An 8,610-nucleotide genomic window follows, 5' to 3' on the forward strand; every position below is an offset into this window, starting at 1 on the left:
TTTTTTTAAAGTTTTCGGCGGACACAACATCTTTGTTTGTATGTGGTGCTGAGGATCAAACCTGGGCCGCAGGCATGCCAGGTGAGCACGCTACCGCTTGAGCCACATCCTCAGCCCCATAATTTTGAATTTTTGAGGACCTAGTCTGGAAACCAAACCACCATTTAAAATGCTTTTGTTGGAGCTGGGGTTGTGGCTCAGTGGTTAAGTGCCCCTGGATTCAATCCCTGGTACCAAACATAAGTAAATATAAAAGAAAAAGAAAAATATTTCTGCAACTTAATGTGTTCCATTAATTTATTAATGAGATAAATGTTTACACGTTGTGCCTAATTTAAACAGCCCCTCCCACCTGAGAAGGGGTTTGATCTACAACTCACTACTTCGGTGTTTTCTCCTTTATGCTTATTTCTCTTACTTTGCTTCCACGCAGAAATTTCCTTTTTAAAAAATCCTACCACGCTGGGGGGTCTAACTCCGTGAAGAAGGTGTGCTTAGCACGTGCAAGACCTTGGTTTGCATCCCCAACACTAAAAACAGTGTGTGTTTTGGGGGGTGCATTTCAGCGTTCAAAAGATCACAGCAAAAAGGTTTTCCGAAGTAAACAGAGTAAAGCAACCTGGGAATGAGACGCGGCTACTGTCCACAGTCCGACATCGCGCACATTCTCCCTAACCGCCTCTCCACCAAAAGCTCCACAGACACTGCAGCCGGAGCCCCTGCGGCCCAGCGCCGGCTCCCAGCGCCTCGGGTCGGCGCGACGCCCACCAGCACGAAGCCCCTTCGGTGCGTCACGCTCACCGCAGACCCAGCTCAGCCCCGCCCCCGCTCGCGCCTCAGCCAAGACCCTCGCCGGACCTCCGCCCACAGACAAAACATTAAGTCTCTGCTCCCTAGGTCCTCCCCACACCTCCCTGCTTCCAGCTAAAAGAGCTTTTTCACCGACCGGACCCCAGACTCAAGACTCAGGGGGTAGACTCACGACTCGGGGGTCGGCCTCGACCCGAAAGAGCGAAACCGAAGGGAAAAGGGAGCGGGGGAGGGGAAGCAGCGTGAGGGTGGGAAGGGGAAGCAAAAGAAAGACCCGGAAGCAAACGTCTAGGCCGTTCCGGTCACCGCGACGGTAGCCTAATGGGGTCAAATCCAAAGCGATCACGCATGCGTTAAGGTAGGGCCTTACAGGCACTCGTAAGGATCCACCGGTGGGGCAAAGGAGGCGTGGCCAGGAGATTTTACAAAGCTCCGCCCCAACACTGGTAGCCTCAATAAGGCATTTACTGTGTGACAACTTAGTTGGCATCTTAGGGTTTTTTCCTGTAAAGTTGTTTTTACTAAGAAAGTTGTACAAATTATAAAGGATATCAAAGCAGCAAGATGTAGGCTGGGTATAGCTCAGTGGTGCACCGCTCACCTAGCCTGCATGAGGCCCTGAGGTTGGATTTTGGATGCAGGGGGAAAAAAATTAAGATATACTTTAGAAAAACAAAACAATCTCTTCTCCTTCCTCATCACATATATCATCTGGCTTCTTTGAAGCAAAATATCTTAGTTTTCCATGCTCATACGTTCAAATTCCTGTATAAACATTTTTGTTTTCATTTTAAATATTTTTTTAGTTATAGATGAACACAATATCTTTATTTATTTATTTTTATGTGGTGCTGAGGATGGAACTCAGTGTCTCCCACTTGCAAGGCAAATGCTCTACCACTGAGCTACATCCCCAGCCCTTGTTTTCATTTAATGAGGACATTCCTGAAGCAAATAAAATAAACGAAACTTGACTTTTTGACAGATGCATAGTATTTCACAGTATGGCTAAACCAAATTTGGATTTTTTCCAATTTTTAGTCACTTCAAACAATGTAAAAGTTAATATTAGCATTCAAAGTAATACTTTTATTTCTGTAAAACAGATTCCTGAAAATGAAACCTGAGGTTTTTTTTAATGCACTTTTTAAAATTTTAATAGAGTATGCTTTCAAATTACTTTTTCAAAACATAACAATCATTGCTCCCACTAGCAAATCTTTGACAGTATCTCTTTCCCCACGCCCTTATTAGGCATGGATGTTGAGTATCTATTTTATTTTTGAGAATTTGAATCTGTGAAAGTAATATATAAGGAAAGACTAGATTGTGTTGTGTGCTTTAAAGCTGTTTTTTCTTTATGTCTAAAAATAGGTCTAAAAATATGTTTTTAATTGTTGATGGACCTGTATCTGGTGCTGAGAATCAAACCCTGTGCCTCACACATGCTAGGCAAGTGTTCTACCACTGAGTCACAACCCCAGCCCTCTATGTCTATAAAATAAAATTCAATTTCCACAGTATAAAATCTGAGATTTTTCATAGTTTGGCCCCAATTTACTTCACTAACCATATTTCCCATCCCTCCCTTCACATTCCTAATGATGTTCCATTTCTCCAATATATTTACATATTTCACTTTTACTTTTCCATACCCTTAGTTGTTGTGTGTCCGTTCCCTTTCTCTGCCTATTAATTCTCTAAGATCCAAATCAAATATCTTCTCTGTGAAGTTTTCCTGGACCAACAATTTAAACTTTCACCTGCATCAGAATCATACCTAAAGGGCTTGTTAAAACAGGTTGCTGCCCCTATGTTCACTGAAGGAATGGATCTGAGCAGAGCTGAGAATGTTCATGTCTACGGTTTCCCAGGAAGCTTCCCTACTATTGGTCCTGGGGCCAGAGTCTTAGAATCACTGTCCTAAACCATCACTCATTCCCTGCAAAATTAATTCCTGCCTCTGTGCTCTAATTACCTTAGTCCATTCCACTTGTATGTTACCAGTGTATGTATATGTCGCCTCTGCTTGTTCATGAACAACTTTGAGATCTTGTCTAAATCATCTTTGTTTCCCCTGGCACCTGATATATGTGGTGTTCCATAATTTATGATGAATGAGGGAAAATCTTTCTCACTCTGGTTGAGTTATATTTCTATTTGATTCTTTCAGCTTTCCATGTGGAAATGGGGAATGTTAAAGGGAAACAGGATGCTATTTTGGATCATCATATTCTACTTTCTTCATTTTCCTGAGAGGACTGAAAAGGTCAATTCTGTATAAACGAGTGGATGGACTCAAAGTGTCACCTAAGGCTTTGCTACTTGATATGCATTCAGGGAACTAATTAAAAAATTGAAATCTCCCCAGGGTCAGTGACTCTCGCAGGTAATCCCAGTGACTTGGGAAGCTGAGGTAAGAGAATTACAAGGTTGAGGCCAGCCTCAGCAAATTAGCAAGGCCCTCAGCCACTTGTTGAGACCTGTCTCAAAAATAAAAAGAGCAGGGGATGTAGCCTAGTGGCAAAGCACCTGTAGGTTCAATCTTTAGTACCAAAAAAAGAAAGAAAGAAAAGAAAATTGAAATCTCTGGTCCTACTCTAGACATACAGAATCAGTTTGTGTTTTACTTTTTTATATTATTTTTATATACTGTTCAGTGTCGGGGATTGAACCCAGACCCTCATTCATCCTAGGCAAGCATTCTGTCATCGACCAGAATCTGAATTTTAATAAGATTCCCCAGGAAATTTATTCACAAAAATTCACCCTGTATGAAAGTCAGGTTTAAGTTGTATAATTTCTATTACAGTAGGACTTCATAGTTAGGAAGCCAAGTTCTGGCTTTTTGCTTTTAAGGTCTGAAGACTAACTCTCATCAAAGGTGATTAAGCCTTGACATAAATGACACAGTATTAAATTTTGCAAATTATTGTAGGGAATAGTTCTTTGCCATTGTTGATATAAAGTAATTCGTAACTGGTACCCCAATTGGAATACTCAAGTGTGCTCAACACATTTACTCCTATAATCCATTGAGTACATTGGAAAACCACAGCCCTGCTCTATTCAGTACTTGACTGTGAGAAATCATACCACAAGGCTCAAACAATGGAATGCTAAATAATCCTTTCCTACAGTCAGACTGAAGGGAAATTAGATCGTAATCCAAAGGGAGCTGAGTGATCTCAGAATCAAAACAAAAGCAGTTTGGGGTGATTGAAAACCCAAAGGTTTGCAGGCACCTGGAAAGTTATGTAATCAAGCGAAGTGAGGTCGGTGAGAGCTGTGGCCACTGGGAAGTAGGTATCTCACATAACAGTGGCACTTGCTGCTTAGCTCCCGCAAGTCTTCGTCCCCTGCAGTATAGCAGTATAGTGTTGTTCTGTCTTCCCATTTTCTCTCTCACTCTCTTTTGTTGTTGTTGTTGGTGGTGGTGGTACTGGGGAATGAACCAGGTGTGTTTTACCGCTGAGCTACATCCCAATCTCTTTTTACTTTCTTTTGGGGGTTATCGGGGATTGAACTCAGGGGCACTCAACCACTGAGCCACATCCCCAGCCCTGTTTTGTATTGTATTTATTTTTTTAATTTTTTATTGTTGGTTGTTCAAAACATTACAAATTTCTTGATATATCATATTTCACACTTTGATTCAAGTGGGTTATGAACTCCCATTTTTACTTGTATTGTATTTAGAGACAGGGTCTGGCCTGGTTGCTTAGCCCCTGACATTGAATTCGCGATCCTCCTGCCTCAGCCTTCCGAGCTGCGGGATTACAGGCATGTGCCACTGCACCCAGCCCTTTTTACTTTGAGAGAAGGGCTCACGAAATTGTTCATGACCTCACTAAATTGCTGAGGCAGGCCTCAAACTTGTGATCCTTCTGCCTCAGCCTCACCTGGCTTGACCTTCCCACATGGTTAAAACACATCTTTTGGGCCTGTTATGGTGATATATGCCTATAGTCCCAGCTGCTTAGGAGGTTAAGACAAGTGAATTGCTTGAGCCCATGATTCAAGACCAGCCTGGACAACAGAGCAAAACAAACAAACGAAAAATGCATATTTTATGTGAAAGCTCCTAAGTTTTAAATGTTGGCAATTAATTAGAAAACTTTAAAATTCTGCAATACTTTTTATATCAGCAGTTCAACTTCTAGGAAATTACATACTGTTGAGATTACATTCTTTTGAATTTGCATGACATTGAAATCATATGAGTGCTAAGTTATCTAGTAGAACATTATTTGAAACAGTACAAAGTGAAATAGGAAAAAAAAAAAAGAAACATAATACAGATTCTATTCCCAAGGGTTGGTTAGATTATGGCAGACTCAAATAATGGAATACTTTTCAGCTATATTTTTTTAAAAAGGCAAAGGATGATTTTTGTGTATTGATATGGAATAATCTTCAATATACAATATGAAACAAAAAAGCAGGTGCAAAACATGTATAAAGTATGGTATTGTTTGTGTAAATGCTGGGGGAAAATAAGCAATTTTTTTCTCACATACATATAAAATGTCACCAGGAGAATATTTAAGAAGTCGGGAACTGGTGGTCTCTGAAGAGGGAAACTGGAAGAAGGCAGTGGGGAAGGAGAGTAGGAATTTCACTGTACCCTGTTTGTACCTTTTTGAAATTTGAAACATGAAAATAGATATTCTATTCAAAAATGTTATATTAAAAAAAAGAAAAGAGGGCTGGGGATGTGGCTCAAGCGGTAGCGCGCTCGCCTGGCATGCGTGCGGCCCGGGTTCGATCCTCAGCACCACATACAGACAAAGATGTTGTGTCTGCCGAGAATTAAAAAATAGATATTAAAAAATTCTCTCTCTCTCTCTCCCACTCTTTCTTTAAAAAAAAAAAAAAAAGAAAAAAGAAAAGAAAGATGTTTGGAAAGATATACATATATGCAAGACCAAACTATTTAACACTAGTTACCTTTTAAAAGAAAAATGGGAAGGAAACACTATCTCTGCTATAGTGTGGATCTTGAATGTCCTCCAAAGGCCCAGGTTTTAAAGTCTTGGTCCCCAGCCTTTGGGGCTGTTGGGAGGTGGTGAAAGCCTTAAGGGGTGGGACCTAGCAAAAGAATTTTGGTTGTTGGGGTGTGCCCTAGAAGGGCATGTTGGGACCCAGGCTCACCTTTCTCTCTTCCACTTCTTGGGGACTATGAGATGAGCAGCCTCCCTTGCCACGTGCTCCCACCAGGATGTACTGTTTTTCCACAAGCTCCAAAGCAATGGATCAACCAACCCTAGAACGAAACCTCAGAAACTGTAAGCCAAGGTAAACACTTCTTCTTTTATTTCCCTTGTGTCACTGATGATTGAACCTAGGGATGCTCCAGCACTGAACTAATCCCCAGCTCTTTTCTTAAAATTTTTTTTTAATTTAATTTCTTTTAGTTGTAGATGAATACAACATCTTTATTTTATTTGTTTTTATTTTTATATGGTGCCAGGGTTTGAACCCAGTACCTCATCATGCTAGGCAAGTGCTCTACCACTGAACCACAACCCTAGCCCCAATTTTTTTATTTTTTAAAAATTTATTTATTTATTTTGGTACCAGGGATTGAACCCAGGGGTGCTTAACCACTGAGCCACATCCCTAGCCTTTTTATTTTTTATTTTGAGACAGGATCTCGCTACGTTGCTTAGAGTTTCACTAAGTTGCTGAGGCTGGCTTTGAACTTGCAAACCTCCTGATTCAGCCTCCCTAGCTGCTGGGATTATAGTCCTGTGCTAGCATGCCTGGCAAATTTTTTGATTTTTTAAAATATTTTTTAAAATTTTTTGATTAGACACAATACCTTTATTTTGTTTATTTATTTGTTTTTATGTAGTGTTGAGGATCGAACCCAGGGCCTCACACATGCTAGGCAAGCACTCTACCACTGAGCCACAAGCTCAGCCCATGATTTTTTTTTAATTTACTTTTTAGTTATAGTTGGACACAATATCTTTATTTTATTTTTATGTGGTGCTGAGGATCAAACCTAGAGTCTCACACATGATAGGTGAGTGCTCTACCTCTGAGCCATAAACCAGCCCCAGTTTTTTTGATTTTTGAGACAGGGTCTTGCTAAGTTGCCAACGCTGGCTACAAACTTATGGTCCTCTTTCTCAGCCTCCCTAGTTGCTGGGAATTCAGGCATGTACCACCATGCCCAGCAGCCTTTCCTCTTTATATGTTATCTCAGGTATTTTGTCACAGTGACAGAAGGTTGATTTACCTAATATGCATGCATTACTTTTATAATAATAATTTTGGAGCTTGGGGGGTGTAATTTGGTGATAGAATGTTTGCCTAGCATGTGCAAAACCTGGGTTTGATCCCCAGCATCTTCCCCAAAATAATAATAATTTTAAAATGTTTTTTCAAAAAACAAACATAGAATCCCAACACACACCTGCATATACTTTGTAGGTTAACACTGGAAATGTTCTGGTTCAATAAAACTTCTCAGGAGACTAACTGGACATGGATTTAAAAAAAAATGTTTAAGAATATGAGATAGGGGCTGGAGTTGTGGCTCAGCAGTAGAGCACTTGCCTAGCATGTGTGAGGCACTGAGTTCGATTCTCAGCACCACGTAAAAATAAAGGGCCACCAAAAACTAATAAAATATCTTTAAAAAAAAGAATATGAGATTAACAGAGATAATGCAATCAATAAAACCAGTTAGACCAAAGGTTTATAGGCCAAAACTCCCTGAAATTCCACACCAAGGTCTACCTGGCCACTAAGACATTAGGTCAATCCTCTTGTTCTATGTCCACAGCTGTTCTGATTCCATACTTATGTTCCTATTAATCATGTATTTGCCTGTCAGCTTATTTGAGAGGTGGGAGGGGGTGTTAATTTCTGAATTCCCGGAGGTAACACATTGCAGATTTCATGGGGCTAGGGATGTGGCACATTGCAGATTTCAAGAACCGACACTAATCCAATTTCACCTGACCTGCACTGGCCCTGAATTTCTTTTCATTAAATCAAAATACAAATTCCTCTCTTTTCTGCAGTTTAATCAATACAGCACCCTCTTATCCTTTGTTCTGAATAAGGCAATGTCTAGTATCTCCCTTGGAAGGCTTTAATTCTCCTGTCCCCATTGTCAAAGTATCCTGGAGGTTTACTCAAGCTAAAAAAAAAGGAACAGTTCTACTTCCAGGAATCAGGAACAAAACAGTTATGAAGTCTCTGCTCAAGTGCATGGCTAGAGTTGTGTTTCTATGCCATGTGTTATAGTGGTCTCCCCTGTTAGTGGAGAATGTGTTCTAAGACCACCCAGTGGATGCCTGAAAGCTCCAATGGTACTGGACACTATGCATACAATTTTGAAAAAATTTCTTTGTAGTTACAGATGGAAAGAACACCTTTATTTTATGTTTAATATATTTTTTAGTTGTAGGTGGACACAATACCTTTATTTTATTGATTTATTTTTATGCGGTGCTGAGGATCAAATCCAGTGCTTCACACATGCTAGGCAAGTGCTCTGCCACTGAGCCACAACCCCAGCCCACATACAATTTTTATACATACCTATGATAATGTTTAACTTATGTATCAGTACAGTAAGAGGTTATTAACAACTATAATAATAAAATGGAATAGTCACAACAAATGACGATTTCATGGGTGGAAGATTCTTTCTTACTAGATATCTTAGCAAACTCAGCTTATTCACTTTTTTCTTCCTTAATTGAGAACTTTTACCTTTTTTACTTAAAGAGAGCATTTATGGCGGAGGCTGTGGCTCAGTGGTAGAGCACTTGCCTAGCA

The 8,610-nt window shown here is 40.2% G+C and overlaps 1 protein-coding gene across 8 annotated transcripts in view; it reads right to left on the reverse strand.

Annotated features, from left to right (window-relative positions):
• Positions 1 to 1,130, reverse strand: part of Setdb1 (SET domain bifurcated histone lysine methyltransferase 1) — a 47,302-nt gene extending 46,172 nt beyond the window's left edge. For 4 of the 8 annotated variants that reach the window (XR_007351896.1, XR_007351895.1, XM_015502971.2 and 1 more), the window contains exon 1: positions 983 to 1,130. The gene's annotated coding sequence lies outside the window, so the exon portion shown is untranslated. The other 4 variants (XM_048814868.1, XM_048814871.1, XM_048814870.1 and 1 more) reach the window with 4 other exon arrangements.
• Between the last annotated feature and the right edge of the window lie 7,480 nt (positions 1,131 to 8,610).

Source organism: Marmota marmota, unplaced genomic scaffold, assembly GCF_001458135.2.
Source record: "Marmota marmota marmota unplaced genomic scaffold, marMar, whole genome shotgun sequence".
In the NCBI taxonomy this organism is placed as follows: domain Eukaryota; kingdom Metazoa; phylum Chordata; class Mammalia; order Rodentia; family Sciuridae; genus Marmota; species Marmota marmota.